This window comes from Megalobrama amblycephala, linkage group LG24, assembly GCF_018812025.1.
Source record: "Megalobrama amblycephala isolate DHTTF-2021 linkage group LG24, ASM1881202v1, whole genome shotgun sequence".
NCBI lineage: Eukaryota > Metazoa > Chordata > Actinopteri > Cypriniformes > Xenocyprididae > Megalobrama > Megalobrama amblycephala.
In genome coordinates this window covers 5,158,535-5,178,469 of record NC_063067.1, presented here as the reverse complement: position 1 = coordinate 5,178,469, position 19,935 = coordinate 5,158,535, and the positions used below count along the sequence as shown (strand labels likewise).

Sequence of the window (19,935 nt, the reverse complement as noted above, 5' to 3'; positions counted from 1 at the left end):
TTCACAACCATCTTGTATGTTGCAGGTGCCCATCTATGAGATGAGGAATGATGGGAGGGAGAACCTCTTGGGGGCGCTGTTGATAGCAGGATAGTATGTCATCCCTGAGGTGAGTTTTTTTTTTTTTTTTTTTTATATTCTCTATGAGTGTAGCCATTACATATACAGTATGTACAAGATACCGTCTAATATTTGTGGTTTTTAAAACTTGTGTTTTGGAGGATGTTAGGACTGCAGTTATAAAATAGTTGACAGAATTTCATTATCAATTACTTTAAGCATTTAAAACTTCAACCCCAATTCCGGAAAAGTTGGGACCTTTTTTTTTATTTGAATAAAATGAAATCTAAAAGACTTTCAAATCACATGAGCCAATATTTTATTCACAATAGAACATAGATAACATAACAAATGTTTAAACTGAGAAATTTTTACACTTTTATCCACTAAATGAGCTCATTTCTAATTTGATGCCCGCTACAGCTCTCAAAAAAGTTGGCACGGGGCTATAACAAATGGCTGAAAAAGCAAGAAATTTTGAAAAGATTTAGCTGGTAGAACATCTAGCAACTAATTAAGTTAGTAAGATCAGGGGCCGTATTCACAAAACATCTTAAGGCTAAAAGTAGCTCCTAACTTGCCGATTTAGGAGAAACTCTTAAAAATAATGGGCGTGTCAGTCCTAATTTTAGGACTCCTAAATTTTTGCTCTAAGAGTATTTCACAAAGCATTTTAGCGCTAAAACTAGCTCCTAAATCTGTGAAACGTTAGTAGTAGTCAAGAGGACTCCTAAAGTCACTAAGACCAAATCACAAATCAGTCCTAATCCACCCAAAGACACTGTACACCATTGAGGGAATAGCCATAGAGCCTTGGGTGCTGAACCTTTTCTTCATAAATGCAATACATTTTGATTTATAGATTTAAATCTACAATGAGACGCCAAAAATAAATCTTTAACAAATAAATAAATATTGTCCGATTACCTGTGGTCAATGGTTTTCATGAGTTCACATTTACAAATGATTGAATAGAGTAAAAAATAAGCGTATTTGGTGTGCTGTCCAAGGGTATTGAGGGCTCCGAGATGCAGACATCCAAGAGGCGGTCCACAATTCACTGTATATACTAGTTTAATTAGTGACAGTTAGCCTACATTTTAAAACCTTTATTTGAATATGGCAATATTTTTATTACAAATATTTATTTGAATAGGGCAACATTTGTATTTTAAAACCTTTATTTTAATGTGGAAACATGACACCTCATTCTACAATATTTCTATGATTAAATCGCTGACTCCTCCCTCATCAGCCAATCACTGTGTGTTTACTCCATAGCAACGAGGTCACCCCACACCCTTCACTCTTAGCTTAAGACTTCAGTCTATTCCTTAGTAAAAGTTTGGTCTCAGCAGCTTTGTGAATAGGTTTTAAGAGAAAACTCTTAGCTAAGAACTTTTACTGCTATTTAGGAAGAACTCTTAGTGGTAAGATAAAATGTTTTGTGAATATGGCCCCAGGTCTGTAACATGATTAGCTATAAAAGGGATGTCTTAGAGAGGCAGAGTCTCTCAGAAGTAAAGATGGGCAGAGGCTCTCCAATCTGTGAAAGAGTGTGTAAAAAGATTGTGGAATACTTTAAAAACAATGTTCCTCAACGTCAGATTGCAAAGGCTTTGCAAATCTCATTATCTACAGTGCATAACCTCATCAAAAGATTCAGAGAAACTGAAGAAATCTCTGTGTGTAAGGGACAAGGCCGAAGATCTTTATTGGATGCCTTTGGTCTTCGGGCCCTCAGACTGCATCACCCATCGGCATGATTGTGTCAATGACATTACTAAATGGGCACAGGAATACTTCCAGAAACCACTGTCAGTAAACACAATCCGCCGTGCCATCTGCAGATGCCAACTAAAGCTCTATCATGCAAAAAGGAAGCCATATGTGAACATGGTCCAGAAGCGCCGTTGTGTCCTGTGGGCCAAGCCTCATTTAAAATGGACTGTTTCAAAGTGGAAAAGTATTATATGGTCAGACGAGTCCAAATTTGACATTCTTGTTGGAAATCACGGACGCTGTGTCTTCCGGGCTTCCAGCGTGTTATCAGCATTCAGTTCAAAAGCCAGCATCTCTGATGGTATGGGGGTGCATAAGTGCATACGGTATGGGCAGCTTGCATGTTTTGGAAGGCACTATGAATGCTGAAAGGTATATACAGGTTTTAGAGCAACATATGCTCCCCTCCAGACCACGTCTGTTTCAGGGAAGGCCTTGTGTATTTCAGCAGGACAATGCAAAACCACATACTGCAGCTATTACAACAGCATGGCTTCGTCGTAGAAGAGTCCAGGTGGCCTGCAGTCCAGATCTTTCACCTATAGAAGAACATTTGATGCATCAGTAAAGGAAAGATGACCATGAACTCTTCAGCAGCTGGAAACCATGTCAGGCAAGAATGGGACCAAATTCCAACACCAAAACACCAGAAACTCATAACCTTGATGCCCAGACGTCTTCAAACTGTTTTGAAAAGAAGAAGAGATGCTACACCATGGTAAACATGCCCCCATGCCAACTATTTTGAGACCTGTAGCAGGCATCAAATTTGAAATGAGGTCATTTTGTGCATAAAATTGTAAAATTTCTCTGTTTAAACATTTGTTATGTATGTTATATGTTATGTTCTATTATGAATAAAATATTGGTTCATGTGATTTGAAAGTCTTTTAATTTTCATTTTATTCGAATTTAAAAAACGTCCCAACTTTTCCAGAATTGGGCTTGTATTTAGCATTTAATTAATTTAATTTTAAAATATGGTAGATAGTTTTTAATAAAGTACAGGAAATAATATATGATTCATATGTGGTTTTAAGTGTCCTTTGAGATGATTATATGTTTTGCAGTTTATTTTGTTTTGCAGCACAATAAAGATTTTTTATTATAAATGTATTGGTAATTATTTTATAATGATTATTATTGTTATAAAACAGTTTAAATTGAGTAATGAACAAGAAAAAGGCCCTTTGTGTCTTTCTTCACAGGTTTGCCTGTATTTTCATCATAAGCTGTTCAGGGGCAATCGTGTCACCAAAGTGGACCCTGGAAGCTTTAACGCGTTTATCTCTCCAAACCTGCCGCCATTAGCGCAATGCAATGTCGACATCAAAAGTGGGTCTATTTATAGAATAGTTTTCATTTAAAAAAATCATGTTTTATTTTATTTTTTTAATCTTTTACTTTTTTTCTGCCATAGAAATTCATTATGTATTGGTTACTTAAAAAAAAATGCAATTACAATAATTTGGGACTGAGGCTCTTAAAGGATTAGTTCACCCCATCTGCCCAGGTCTAAGGGTCTTATCTAGCAAAACATTGTCATTTTCTAAAAAAAAAATATATATATATATATATATATATGAAGAGTTTGGTTCCAAAACGCAATAACTCCATTTTGATTATTTTGAGTAAAAAGGTGTTTTCTTTACCAAGAAAGTGGCAAAATGAAAACCCCTATTTTCTGTTTCAAACTTTCACATAGCATCTTTTGGATATAAAAACATTAAAAATTCAAATCTACATTTTGATTCTAAAAAGTTTATTATAAAAACGTATTATTTTTTCCCCAAAAATGCAATAAATCCATGACACTTTTTTTTTCAAAATGCAGTTAATTTGTCAATATAAAAGTTAGTTTTCAAATTGAAAATACACAACAAAGTAAGTTGATTCACATATATGACAGATCCACTAAACTTTGCCAATATTTATCTTATATTCAGGCATTTTACTAAAAATACATTCAACCGTCGCTCCCAAAATGGTCATCTTGTTAATGTTATGAATTATTTGTCATTACCAATTAAAGAGTATCTGGCGCCACCGCACGGTTAAATAAACACACTTTTTCCGAGTACATTGGTATTAAGAACGGCTTTTAAAAAAGCCTTTAATGTTTACAGTGCGTGGAATGGTGCGCTGTGATTGGTTGAGAGCGGATATATTGCGTTCTGCAGAAAAAGGAGACTGGCGTTTGTCGCATTTTGGGAAGAAAGGGAGAAAACATGACAGAATAACACGACCGATATCGCATTTTGCGCAAAATTAATAAATGACTTTTCAATACCGACCAGATACAATACTGATTTTGGCGGAAACTCAATTTTTTGAAAATGGCGTTTATCGCGTTTTGGAACCAAACTCTTCATATATAAATGCAAATGCTCGTCTGGCAACCTGTTGGTCCCTGTTGAAGTCCACTATATGGAGAAAAAATCCTGGAATGTTTACCTTCTTTTTCGACTGAAGAAAGACATGAACATTCTTGGATGACATGGGGGTGAGTAAATTATCAGGAACATTTTAATTCTAAAGTGAACTAAATCCTTTAAGCTTCAAAAAGGATGCAATAACATTATCGAAGTATTGTAAAAGTGGTCCATGTGATTTCTGTTTGTTGCTTACATGAATGTGTCTTCCATATAACTGTTTTATGATTTCAGAAGATTTAGAAAAGATTGTAAGTCATATAGGCTACTTTATGATAGTTTATGGTGCTTCTGAATCTTGTGAAAGCCTGATTGCAATGTTGAGTAGATGTAATCCATATACTAATCTATATCCATTACCAACTTCATAAAGTCACCATTGGTAGTTGACAAGTTATTCATTACATTTTTATGAATGTATAATTTAGTTTACTTTATTTTACATTTTAGTTAACTTTTTAGTACTTTTGTTTTGTGTTTTTGTCATTTTTATTGGTTTTTCCTTTTTTAATATTGATTAAGTTTTTAATAAATTTGATTTCAATTTTCAATCATTTGCTGTTTAATAATCCTGTGGTGAGAAGAATGAATTACAAAGTACAAATATTAGTCTTGTGTAGATTCAAAATTAATATTAGTTTATAAAAACTGCACATGTAATAACTATGCACAAATTATTAACAAAAGTTACTTTTTTGATAGTATATTATGTCACATTGCAACTCCCTTTTTAGTGATGATGCAGTGTTATTTATTTTATTCAGACGTGTTGTTTTGAGTATGTTTTATTTCTTACTCTTTAGTTAAATGGGACATTGTGTGGCGAGCCAATACAACTGCCACATTCCGTGTCAACACACAAATGAACCCTAATGTGGGTCTCCTGCGACTCTTCCCAGGAATCACTGCTGAGAAAGTAAGGCCATGTGGCAGACATGTTCACAAAACCCTAAATGCCAAGGCCAAGTCAGGTCTCAAGTCTTTGCTCTATTTTTAGCAACAGACTATTTTAGTTAGTTATTGTAATTAATAGTGTTTTGAAATATCAAAACTGATTTCTACTTTAATGTCTAATAAAGCACACATAGAATTACTTACATCATAATTAAATTTTTATTCACAATAAAAAATAACTATTACTTTCAACACAAAATACTATTTGGAATTCAGGGACAACAGTCACCACGAGAAAAAAGTGCTGTGTATTTTGAGCTATTTGAGTTGCCGTAGTTTGCTGTTATAAGGACCACCCGTCAGCCCAACAGTGGAATCCGACGGCCTGGGCAAAGGTGTAATGCTTGTATGTCTTTTCAACGCCCCTGTGAAGTTCACTCAATTTTTAGAATGTAGTTTCAATTGTACTTTAACTGCTTGTTTAATCTGACTCCAATTTCAAATGATTATTACTCTTAGATCGTTTCTAATTAAGGAACTGATCATTGGTTATGTATTAATTTAGATATTTGATAATTCTTGGTATCGTGTACTTTCAATTATTCGTTCATTACAGATCCGATATTGCACAGGAAGTTACATTGGCCGTATGTACTTCTACGATAACAAATGTATCAGTTTCTGATTCTTAGTCAGAGGGTGCAGAGTTTACTAATGCATTTGAGTTCGAACCGCCACATGCTTGTTCATACAAAAACACAGTTTTCTTAGTCACGATACTGCAACTTGCTCAGTCTCACATGATGTGCAGCATGCTCCTTTTATTGAGCCTTTAGTTTGACCTATCCTGACTCAGATTTGCGGAAATATGGACTCCAATAATCTACCTTACCTTAAGGTGTGCATTTAGCCCCATTGTGAAGGTACTCTACATACTGTTGTATTTCAAGGTGAATTTACACTCGCTTAGAAAAGATAAGTATTATAGTGATATGCAGCTATTTTAAAATTGTAAAATACTTAGTTTGTTTAAGCATTGCAAGAGTTTTATTTGCATATTTATCTTCTACGAATTGTCATTTTAACGATATACGAGCTGACATTCGCTATTGAGTGTCACTGACTTTGCAAAAGATGAACAAAAACATGACTTGAGAGTCCAAATCTATTCACAAATCTGTTTTGCATCTAATAAATAAGTTTTTATTAGTAAGAATTTGATTGTAATGCTCTGTAACAGGAATTGTTACTAGTAAGAACTGATTTATAGAGCTCTCTAATACAATTGCAGATCTCTCTAATTGAATTATGGAGCTCTCTAATTGAATATTTACTAGTAAAATGCAATTACGATGAGTAACGCTGGGAACAATTTAAACTAAAACGGCTTGCCATACGCTGTGTGTCTCTCATTGAAAATGAATTATGATGACTTGCGCTTTCCGTGCATCCTAGGGTGAAACTACTGCCTTTATGTCGATGAGGTTCTACTGGCCCCATTTATGAGTGGAATTCTCCTAATTTTCCCAATGCTTCTGTATGTTGTTCATTTATATAAAAGCACCTTTCCAATGGCTGAACAATATGTGTGCGTTCAGATGCGTCACGCACAATATAATAATGCTGGCACATATTGACAGAGAAATGAATGAATTAAGAATGCATAGTAAAATGTTGTGTTTCATGCTGTCATGTGGGATAGTAAAGAGAGAACATAATCGGAAATGCTGTACCAAAATGACATGTTTTTTACGTCTTTGTCTTCAAGTCCAACTCAAGTCTGGGGTCAGTTGTTCACAAGTCCAAGTCAAGTCGCAAGTCTTTCTTTTTTTTTTTTTTTTTTTGCGACTTAAGACTTGAGTTTCCATCTCTGCTGTGTGGTAATGTCTGTCTTTATTTGCACACTTATTTATTGCCAAACCTCTTCATTCAGTGCATGAACATGTTCATTATTTTTTTTGCAATTATAAGTAAATAATGACAGAAGTTTCATTTTTGGCCTGAACTTTTAGAATGTTTAAATGTTTAGATGTTTAAATGAGATCCATTTTCTCATCAGGTCAAGGCCTTCTTGCAGTCTATGGATGGGGTCGTATTGGAGACCTACGGCAGCGGTAACGCCCCTGACAATGACGACCGAGCTGCTGGATGAGATTCGTAAAGCGACGGAAGGAGAGGACTCATCATGATCAACTGCACCTCAGTGCCTCCGGGGCACGGTCACAACCTCATACGCCACTGGCCAGGTATGGAGAGTTTGCTTAAAGGCACAATATGTATGATTTTTTTATTAAAATATCCAAAAAACACTAGAACAATGTTACATATTTTATATACATGTGTACTTGAATTATCCCAAATATTTCCAACAATGTTCAAATCCAAAGAACATCAGCAGTTTTAACCTAGTGTAACGGTCTGTGTCACTGAGTCGCCTGTCAACGACATCATATCCGTGTTACCCGTCGATTTCCAGTTTTAATTTCCATAGAAACTCACTTGTGACTGGATGAGCAACTGTTTGGATACTTTTCAATTCGACAGAAAGCCACTCATTGTTATATAGCTCAACACGGTTAGTCTTATTGTTTGAATCTCTTGTTTTCTTGATTTACCGCAAGTATAACATGTTTGTACCACGCCTCTGAGACAATGCTGTTTTGTCAAGTGGCTAACATAGCCACAGTAACAGTGATACAGCATTTTCTTCATTGTATAATATACTGTAAAATTAATGTATTTTAGTATGATTGTTTTGACCAAGTAAAAGATCGGTTGTGGAGGTGAAGACAACAAATCCCATGATTCCACGTTCCTTCACTGCCTCATCAAGCTACGCCTTTGTTTTTAATAAGTGACCTCTAGTGGCGAAAATTACACATTGTGCCTTTAAAGGCCTTATGTAGGGGCTTTCCAGCAGTGTGTAATTTAATATTCCCTCTCAGGCTCTGAGTGATGCCGGTTTGGTCGCTGGGTTTGATATGACCACAGAAGCCGCTCTTTCAAAACTCTCCTATGTGCTGGAAAAACAAGACCTCAGTACAGATGAGAAGAAGGAGGTATGGAAAATGTCTATTAAAAAATAAATTTAAACCACATTTGGGTCAATAACATACACATTACCTGTTACGATCACCAGCTGGAGTGCCCTTGAGGGCCACCAGGGGGCACTCCACTCCATCACAGACTGTTACCATCTATATTCTCCAGCATCCTTTGCCCTGTATCAGCACTGATTGTCTGCAGCTGTTTCACATTAGTTTGTTAGCCTTGTCTATAAAAAGCCTGGTTCATGCACTTACTCTTCGCAAAGCATTGTAAGTTTTATGTTACACTGCAACTCTAAGCCCTGGAATCCTGGTTTCCCATTGTCTTGGTTTTGATCTAATTCCTGTTTGCCTTGATTTTGCCTGTGTTTTCTGGTTCCCTGTCAACCTGGTGTCTATTTGGATTGTTTACCCTGTGTATGAGCTCTCGCATGTTTATTGGATTTGTCTTTGATTTTCCCTTTCATTAAATCTGTGTTTGGATCCTCATTCTGTGTCATCTGCAGTCTTGACACATTCAGAAGTTTGGAGTTGTAATAAATCTTGTATCACGGTTTCTACATAATACTAAGCAGCAGAACTGTTTTTAACACTGATAATAATAATAATAATAATAAATGTTTCTTAAGCAGCAAATCAGCATATTAGAATGATTTCAGAAGGATCATGTGACACTGAAGACTGGAGCTGAAAATAATCAGCTTTGCCATCACAGTTATTTTATATTAAACATTTATTTAAAATGTAATTTTTTAATATAATAATATTTACAATGTTACTTTTACAATGTTTACTTTTAAACCAATTTAAATCAGTATAGTGACTGCAACTTCTTTTTGCAAAAAATTTACCGACCCCAAACTTTTCAATTTATATGATGAAAAAAAAATAATTGAAAAATAATGATAATAATTATTACCCATTTTAAATAACTTAATCAAACATGTTATTTGTTCGTAAGATGCTGAAACGTGATCTGCGTGGTGAGATGACCACTGACCTGGACGGAGCAAAGCTTTCTCTCCGCGACAGTCGCTTTATTCAGGTCTTGGCCAAGTCCCTCAATGTTAGCTGTAACGAGGTAATGTAACATGCACTTTTCTGTTTCTAACTTTGTTTTGCACTTTAAACAAACGGGTGTGCGATAAATGAACAAAGAAATAAAAATAAATAAATGAAATCCCAGTTTTTCTTATTCATTGAATAAATGTAAGAATTTGAGACAAAACATTATGCATACATCTAATAAAAGTCCATTTAAAATAAATTTAAATGTAAAAGTTCATTTTTGTCACTGCTGTGAATTTACCACTGCACAGAATATGAATAATATTTTTGGTTAGTCAGCTGTCCATGACAGTCCTAACCAGCCAAGTTACAAAAGCACTCAGCTAAATATCGTCCAATTACTGTTTTCAGCAAAATCCCCCATTCACAAATCCTCGCCTGTGGCCTCATGGGATAGTAAAGTGTCCATCAAATGTGCACTTCAGAATCTCTTTTAAGTAGTTGGCCATGATGGTCGCCTTTTTTCCAACTACTATGTATTTGGATATACAGTACTACTCTTGGCTTACTGTTTTCACATACTATATAGTAGGGAAGTATTTGATTTCAGATGCAGTGACCTGTTCTTATAAATGGGTCATTGAATCATTCACTCGTTCAAAATCACTGAATCATTTTGTAACGAAACTGCTGTGTTTTGTACAGTGTACATAAGGAGCTTTCGCACCGGAGGAAAGTTTTCATAGTTATAACTTTTGGAAGTACTGGCTTTTCTTCGCACCGCAAGAATGATTTTAATTACAGGAACTCCTTTTGTTGGGACTAAATTAGCTCCTACTTCAGAGTAAGGTCAAACCCAGCACTATAGGATCTACCAGTGACGTAAGTGTATGCTGATTGGCTGAACGCATGCCATACTGTACATACTTACTCCACAGGTTACATATACTTTTACTCCCTAACACACAGAAAGCTAATTTTAACAGCGTTTATCTGTCGCCTTTGTCTGCAGCATTGTGTTCTTCTCTCAGTCTTGGTGATAATGTAGCATTGAAAGTTCTTGTAGGAGATTTTGTCTCTTAGCCCTCCTTTTTGCTCTTTAAGTCGCATAACTTATATACGTCTACATAATAAAATGGCTCTAGGGGAAATTCAGTTCAGGGATCACCCTGGTGGCTAGTTCCTATAACTACCTGGTGCGAAAGCCCCTATATAGTGTTCACTCCTACTCAGGTTTGGCGCACTGTATTTTAATGTAAACTATGATGATGTGATGAAGCATTCACAGGAGCTTGACGCCATACGGGATGCACTAACTCCCACTTTGGTCTGCGGTGCTGCTAAGATCGGAGACACTGACACTTTAAAGACAATAAGGGAAATGGTAAGATAACCTCTGTGGACACCCATTTTTGAAGATTAACACTACCTGTGAAAAGCAGAATCAAATAAATGCAGCCTAGTCCAAACTTTTTACAGTTTGCGATAGTGTATGCCTGCAACTTTTTTTGTTATTGAATATTTTTTATTTTAATAAAAATGGTCCAGGAGCATGCAAACAGGTCAGCTGTGCTGGTCAAATCAAGATAATGGGTTATGATTCATATCTTTCTATACAGGGCTCTGACTTGAACACGGCAGACTATGATGGCCGCTCTCCTCTCCACGTCGCTGCATGTGAGGGGCATCTGAATGTGGTGGAGTATCTGCTAAATCAAGGGGCCGATGTGGATGCCATAGATCGCTTTGGTCATACACGACTTCACAATGCTGAACACTTCAGGTAGTACTGGTTTAAGTGTCCAAATGCTTTTTGGGTCCACAGTAAAGTAATTGGCATAATTTCAAAGTTTTGACTCAACTATTTGCTGCATAATTTAAACAGACAGTCTTTAAGGCGATCTAGATCACTGATTTTAAACTGGGGGCTGCAAACCATCAATGAGTCACAGCAAGTCTGTTCTGATGCAACTCGCCACATAATCATTCATAGTTAGCATTGCATTTACTCACCCTCATTTCAAAACAACAGCTTTGCACCAATTCTGAGACAAAACTAATTTGTGACTTGATTATAAACATCAAATTGCATCTTAGGAAGTTATAAGTTTGTTTAAGTGATATTAATTTGAAACCCAGTACTTGTATTTAAAAGTGTAATCAAGCATTTTGCTTAAAAAAAATCCACTTGTTCTATCCTTCGTGGCAGAGGGAAAGATTCATTCAAAGGAGCGTTTATATTGAGATAGCCTTCGTCACACTGTTGAAACATTTGGCCTTTGAAAGATGCAGCCTCTGAATTGGGACACAGCTAATATGACCTTCTTTCTTCCATAAAACACAAGAGGTGACTTTTAAGGTGAAGTCAATTAAATATATGTGACTCTATATGTCATTTTTCTATGTCTATAGGCATGAAGAAATTGTTGAATTGCTAAAGAGGAATCGAGGTCATTTTTCCCAAGAGGACATGGTTGATGCTGGAAGCAGGTCTCATTTACATACACACATATACAGAAAAAAATAATTTGATGCCTTCAGTGACATTTTATTCTTATAACTGTATGAATACAAGAGATTATTTGATGCATTCAGTGTTGCATTGGCTATAAAGAAGATGCTTCCTGTAAACCAGGAGTGTCCAAACTTTGTCCTGGAGGGCCACTGTCCTGCAGAGTTTAGCTCCAGCTTGCCTCAACACACCTGCCTGAATGTTTCTAGAATGCCAAGTGAGATCTTAGCTGTGTTTTACCCTCATTCACTATTCCCCTACATTACTCCACTAATATATAATGTATTTGAAGCAGAGAACGAAAATGAGTCAGCGAATTCAGACACTGAGTGCTCCAGAAGGGAGACGTGGCAATTCATCCGGCATGACCACATGAGTACATCAGTTGTACACTCATTATTGCAGTGCATTGTGGGATTGAAGGAGTGCACTTGATAACATCCACTGTGGTTTCGGAGACCATTACAAAAGGCTGTTCCCTCAAATAGTGTCTTATTTAAGGGTATAGGGGACAATTTCAGTCACAGCCCTTGATTATCTGGTTTAGGTGTGTTTGAGCTAAACTTTGCAGGACAGTGGCCCTCCAGGAGCAGGATTGTAAACTTTTATTAATGGGATTTTCTCACATTTAGCCACTAGACGTGAGGATTATCTCAAGAACAGTGTGTAGAGAGCTTCATGAAATGGGTTTCCATGGCCGAGCAGCTGATCCAAGCCTTACATCCCCAAATTCCTAAGAGAAGTTTATATTCAACACACATTTGACAATAAAGAATTTTCAAGAGAATACATTATGATGTACACATTGGAAATGAAAGATAAACACGTTTTACACAAATTTTAAACTGGTGTGCTGTTAACTGACCTGGCTATATAGCCTAGATTTTATGATGTAATCAGTCACCATGGATTCCAAAAGAAAAAGTGTGGAAAGCGCGGCCACACCGCATTCTCCTCCTTTTTCACAAGCACTTGTGCTCCTGTCTGTTGTTGCTATGCAACCATGAACTGCTTTCCACGATGACGAGGAAGTTTTGGCAAGTTTTAGCTTTACTACTAAATATATTTATGGAGATGAGATAAAAACCACCCTGTACAGCTATGATCAGCTGTTCGGCTGAGCTTTCAATGTTTTGTTACGGAAAGGCCGGAGCTGATCGCTTTGTTATTATTGGCCGGAGCTGATCGCTTGGCAGATATTATGTGTCCCCGTGCCTATCCGCCATTTGTCCGACAAACAAACCAGGTGTAGTAGAATAAATTCAGCGATTAACTTGAAAAATAGTGAAAAGGTTCTTGAATGGGACTTGCAATGCAGACAGCAGGTACTCAAAAAGATATACATGAGACCAAAGACATGGGCACAGAAACCTCTTTATTAGTTTTATTTACTTTACTATATTAATCTTTTATTACTGAATGTGACGTTCACGCCCGTCCTTAGTGGGTTAAAAGGTGGTGATGATTATAGGGGCCCTCATTGCCCAGGGCCCACACTAAAGCCAGTAGTTATGCTTAGGGTGACCAAATGTCCTGTTTTCATGTCCTGTCCTGGCTGTCCTGGTTGTTTTTTATAAAGTGATGAAAATGTCCTGGTTTTCATTGGACCATTAAATTGAGATCGAGATTTTCCGTTTCTGAGATTTTCGGTTTCCGAAGGCGGAGCATAATATAGTTTCACAGACATGCGCGATTGCACGTCCAACTGAGAATATTAGTTCACATTGTATCTCAAGACATTAGTGGATTATTCCATAAAGGTAACTATATTCTCAGCGTCGCGGCTGACTTATGCCTAAACTACAGTTGTTTATTTCTAGGTAACAGTTTATAATGTTTTCATTAGTATGCATGATTTGTGCAGTCATCTGTAACTGAATAACAGATTTGTGTAACAGCAGAGCAATCTTCAGCTATCATCTACAATGAGTTCAGCTCCTCATGCTCTTCCTTTGTACCTTGCGATGTACTGATAGGCCTATATACATTTCTTTATAACTTTCATGCTTATTTGTTAAGCAACAAAAAACTGCTGGGAAAGATCAGCTGTACAGCAAAATATAGAAGGGCAAACAAGGAGGATGAGGAAGAAAAACAGGATGAAGAGGAAAACGAGGATGAAGAAGAAAAGTATTAGAAAAATAAATAACTAATAAATAACTAAAAAAATACCTCTGCTATATTAGCAATCCAAATTTAACAAAAATAGATCTCACAAACTTACAAAAAATATCTATATCTTTACAGAAGAGACATTATTTCTATCATTATTTCATTCATTACTTTTGAAACTTGTCATAATAAAACATGTTAAGTAACCTCTGAGAACATCTGAATTTGTGTCTTTGGTTATAGGTAGTATTTTGTAATATAACAATTCTCTATCCATACAGAGGCATACTTTAAATGTGTTGAAATTATAAGGCATCTTTGAGTAAACTTCGAGCATCACTTGAGTATCTCGGGGCCGAGTGTTCTGGTTTTTGGTAATCAAAATATGGTCACCCTAGTTATGCTCCTACTCTTATTAATCATTGTAATATATTCATTTGTATGCCTGAGAGTTCAATAAAAAACACAAAAACATGCAATTTAGTTATCAAATCATTTAAATGTTACTGGATACACTTGCGATTGTGAAGTGAAATCTGAAAGGTGAATATTAATTATTGAATTTTTAATCATGAAAATGTGTGTGAAATGTTTGGAATTGAAATATTCACAGCTTAAATATACAACCATGTTAAATTTCATGGTTAATGCAAAGTATTTTTTTTTTTTTTTTGCAATTAGTGAAATTCAACAAGCTTTTTTGTTTCAAAAACATTTGGCATTAATTTCCTTCATACACAATGTCATATTCTGCAAAGATTCTCAGTAGATCTTCTTCTTCAAGTCTTGCTTTCAGACCCTGAATATTCCAGGACAGAATTCTGGTGCTGAACTAGAAGACGTCTGAAGAGCCTCAAGCTTGTGCCAGACTGCAGCTTTGACTTTCCAACCACCAAAGATCCTCTGACTCCAGCTAATTCTCTCTCATCAAGACAACATCAGCAAAGTTCAACTGGAGCCTCAACAAACTGCATCAGGACAGTTTTACTCAAATGGGTTGAGACATGCGCGTATCAAACTTAATCTCATTATTTGATACATTAAGGCACACTATGTAAGTTTTCGCCGCCAGAGGTCGCATTTTCAAAACAATTACAAAGATGAAGCTTGATGACACTATGAAGGAGAGATGTCATTTTCACCAATTCACAAATAATGTTCACGGATGAGGTAATGAATTGGTTTTTGTATTACCTATACGTTTGATCACACTATTTTATGTCATCGTAATGAATTATATGCAAGGAACATGAAATTTAATGCTATTAGTCTGTTACTGATATGTGACTATTTGTTAAATGATTTGGTTGGTTAATGCTGTGCAGTTTTAAGTGTTTAAAACAATCATACTAAAAATGAATTTGAAAGAACCCACAGTATTTGCAAGTAATGGCTAAATATTTTTGTGCAACACAATACTGTATTTAATTTCACTGCCATAGACGTGGTCACCAAAAAGCATTACTTAAGTACAAACAAACTGCAAAATAACTGTATGTGTACAATAAATAATGTATATTTGCTTACCTGTCTATTAAAACATGTGAGAGCAGAGTCTCTGTCAAGTCCAAGTTTGTTCTCCTTCAGCTCGAAAACGCCACTCCAATATTGATCCTTGTTGTGGAATAATCTGCCTTTAGAAATCAGGTTAGCCCTTTCCCTGACTACTTTTAAGTCTCTCCTAAAAACATAGGCTTATAATTAATCTTCTTCTATGGTTTTTGCCTTGTTTTTATGCTGTTAAGTGTCTGTAACGAGGTTAGTAGATATGGGAAGAAGGAGGCGGGAACCGGCGAACATTCAACAGAACTTTAATCCAAAATAAACAAAGAACAAAACGAAAGTAATGCCGGCAGACCCTCACGGACGTCTGCCGGCCACACAAACATAATAAACCATAAAATAAAGTCCAGGCCTGGTCCTCTCTCGTCCTTCACTGATGTCGCTCCTCCTTTTATGCCTCCGGAGCTCCTCCGTGAGAGACTCGAGGCCGGCACGCCTCGCAGGTGACGCTCATTATCACTCGCGTCACCGGCCTTGCGCCGTTCCCTCACGGCTCTCGCCCGCCCTGGTCGCCACAGTGTCTATACCTTATTTTGTTTTTTGTTTTAAACTGTTTTAAAGTGTTGTTGATTCTATCTCTTTTACTTTACGTCTTCCTTCTGAACTTCTGCAGCACTTTTGGTCAGTAGTGTGTCTGTTTTATTAGTGCTGTATAAATAAACTGAACTTGAACTTACATATTGTGCCTTTAATCGTCCCTACCCCTTTTAAACTAGGGTGTGTTAAAACTAAGAAACTGACGATTTCTCTAAGCTGTTGATCTGCTGAATTTCAAACAATGTTATAACTTCTTGCTTTCCTGTATTCAGCTTCAGCTCTTTCTTTCCCTTGGTTAAATGTTTAGTCTAGTTAATAAAGTCTTGTTCATGTCACACATGAAGTTGTCTGTGTTTTATGCTCTTATACTGGAGTCTCTAATCATGCAGATCCTGACTACAAGCTCTGAGTAGTATTGTAAAGTAAGATTGTTATTTCCCATAACCTAACATTAAACATTTCGTAGAATTAATAAACAATTAATACTGGGCGTCTGCTGGATGAACAGGTTAGTTGTATTAATTCTGTTATATCAAGTAATTCTATTAACTGATTGCAAGATTATTTAATCTTACATTTATTGTCCCGATTCGTGCCTCATTCTCAGTTTGTCTTTTTCACTCATTGAATGCATAGGCCTATGGGAAAAAACAAAACCTCCTCCCAGACTTACTTCAGTACAGGGCTTTTAAACATGTTCAGGGGGCGGTGTAACAATTGTCCAATGATATAGGAATGTGGTACATATAGAAAAACAAGTCTAAATATGGTCAACATCTGGTCCAGTGCCCCTGCCTGCCTTGAGCTCCAGTAAGGCCTAAAAAGTAGGGACCCTTCTTGGCTGCTTTCCAAGAAACACACACACATACAGTACAGTCCAAAAGTTTGGAACCACTAAGATTTTTAATGTTTTTAAAAGAAGTTTCGTCTGCTCACAAAGGCTACATTTATTCAATTAAAAATACAGTAAAAAACAGTAATATTGTGAAATATTATTACAATTTAAAATAACTGTTTTATATTTGAATATATTTCACAAAGTAATTTATTCCTGTGATGCAAAGCTGAATTTTCAGCATCGTTACTCCAGTCTTCAGTGTCACATGATCCTTCAGAAATCATTCTAATATGATGATTTGCTGCTCAATAAACATTTATGATTATTTTCAATGTTGAAAACAGTTGTGTACTTTTTTTTTCAGGATTCCTTGATGAATAGAAAGAACAGTGTTTATCTGAAATCTAATCTTTTGTAACATTATAAATGTCTTTACTGCCACTTTTGATTGATTTAATGCATCCTTGCTGAATAAAAGTATTCATTTCTTTAATTTCTTTTCAAAAAAATAAAAATAAAAATTCTTACTGACCCCAAACTTTTGAACGGTAGTGTATAATGCTACAGAAGCTTTGTATTTCAGATAAATGCTGTTCGTTTGAACTTTCTATTCATCAAGGAATCCTGAAAAAAAAAGTACACAACTGTTTTAACATTGAAAATAATCATAAATGTTTCTTGAGCAGCAAATCAGCATATTAGAATGATTTCTGAAGGATCATGTGACACTGAAGACTGGAGTAACGATGCTGAAAATTCAGCTTTGCATCACAGGAATAAATTACTTTGTCAAATATATTTAAATAGTACACAGTTATTTTAAATTGTAATAATATTTCACAATATTACTGTTTTTTACTGTATTTTTAATTGAATAAATGTAGCCTTTGTGAGCAGACGAAACTTCTTTTAAAAACATTAAAAATCTTAGTGGTTCCAAACTTTTGGACTGTACTGTATACATTGTGTACATTAAAACCAGATGTGTGACAAAACCATAACAACTAGTTTCCGTTCTACCCTTGCATCCGTGAAGACCAGGTGAGAGAAAACAGAGAGAAACAGGGAAAGAAAAGTCAGGCTGATAAGAATATCTATCACTGATCCAAATATTTATGAGTTATAATTAATTATTCATATTTTCCTTGAGCTAAATTGCTACACTAAGTAAAAAAATAATTACTAATGTACATTTTTATCATAATTTACAGAAAACAAGCAATGTTTCTTTTCTATTTAATAAAGACAAACAACTGAAACTACTTGACTTTTTTTTTTTTTAATGAACATTTTGAATCTCTACACACATCTCACATGTGGTTATCCTCGGGTGTGTTCCCCCTTCTGGTCCCTACTACAACAAGGACACAAGGACGCAGTGTTGAAGCCCATCGACTCGAGATCCTACAGTGTCTACATGGATTCTGTGTTAATGTGCAACAAAGTCTCTTCTGTGTGAGTCAGTCACAGTCAAATCACCCAGTAGCTCAAGACCCGTCACACACTGAAGCTAAGCAGGGTTGAGTCTGGTCTGTGGATTCAGGGAACAGTGATTATTTTGCACATACCCCACTCCAACACTGTCTTCATTTTCAGATTTTTTTACTTTTATTTAAGTTTTTCATTTCAAAAGCATTTCTAAATTCAGTTTATATTTCCAACAAACAAAAATACAAGCCAAAACAAGTGGTGAAAATCCTGAGCTACTATCAAATCCAAACATTATCATTTCTAACTTTCTTTCTCTATGTGCTGATGTACATCTCTAAAAGCTGACACATGGACAATACTCAAACTAAACTGAAATATAATACAGATATATGAATGCACATAATAATAATAATTTGCTGTCAGTTGGTAACAGTCTGTTTGTGAGCCACCAAGAGGCAGTTTTATGTAACTTCAGCAGCTCTGTGACCAAAATCATGAATCTTATTGGTTTGTCAGTATTTTTCACAGTGCAGTGAAGAGATGACATCACTTCTGTAAAAACAATGAATGACACATGAGTTACTGTTGTTGTTTTCATAAAAGTACATTTACTCCTTTTTACATGTAGGTATATTTTAGTCAGAGTTATTGCTCTTCATCTGCTTGAGCTCATTCTGTAAAGTTGAACAGAGACTCGCTCGCTCTCAGGACAAGCATTTACAGGGTTAGTTCACCCAAAAATGACATTTCTGTCATTAATTCCTCGCCCTCATGTCATTCTACACCAGTAAGGTTTATGACTCAACTATATAATCAACACTTTCAAGGTCCAGAAAGGTACTAAAGACAGTCATGTGGCTGCAGTGGTTCAACTTTAATGTTGTGAAGTGATGAGAATACATTTTGTGCGCAAAAATAACAACTTTATTCATCAATCTCTTCTCTTCTGTGTCATTCTCATGTGTTGTTTACGTCCAGCGCTTCCAGATTCTACATCAGAACTCTGACTCATTACTGGCCAAAGCTGGTCACATGATCAGCATGTGTGTGATGCTGACCAATAATGAGTCGACGTTCTGGCGTAGAACCTGGAAGCGCTCGACGTAAACAACATTCTTCTCGGATTTCATCAAAAATATCTTAATTTGTGTTCTGAAGAAGATGAATGAAGGTCTTACAGGTGTGGAACGACATGATGGTGAGTAATAAATGACAGAATTTTCACTTTTTCAGATTTAATCTCAAGATTCCAAGACAGTTTTATAAGTATTTGCAGATTCAACCATGGATAAGTTGTGACTCTCACTGGAGTGATCTAGAATAGAGGCGATTCTGATGAATTCAGCGACACTAAGAAGGAAAAGTGAGCGCTGTTAGACCATCATGATTCTCCCTTGACTTAAAGATGTGGCAAACGGACCTTGAGTGTAACTTTGATGAAGTCCAGTGATGCTCTATATGTAAGATTGTTTTTACCTCAATATCCTTTAACAAAATTACAGGACAGAATTAAATTCCTCACCTCACTTTCAGTAAAACGTATCCAAATATATCACCTATAGGTGGATCAATCATGCAATTATATCAATTATTTCTTCTGGGAATGTAGAAAACAAACATTTTTGGGAAGAGGTTTTACCCATCATTGGTGGATATGCTTTAAAAACTGCATGATCATATTTTTGACCATAGCTGAAACTGTATTTTTTTCTTATAAAT

The 19,935-nt window shown here is 35.9% G+C and overlaps 1 pseudogene; it reads left to right on the top strand.

Moving 5' to 3' along the window:
• The first annotated feature begins 6,036 nt into the window (after positions 1–6,036).
• LOC125260704 lies at positions 6,037–19,323 on the top strand (annotated as a pseudogene).
• Positions 19,324–19,935: the final 612 nt, after the last annotated feature.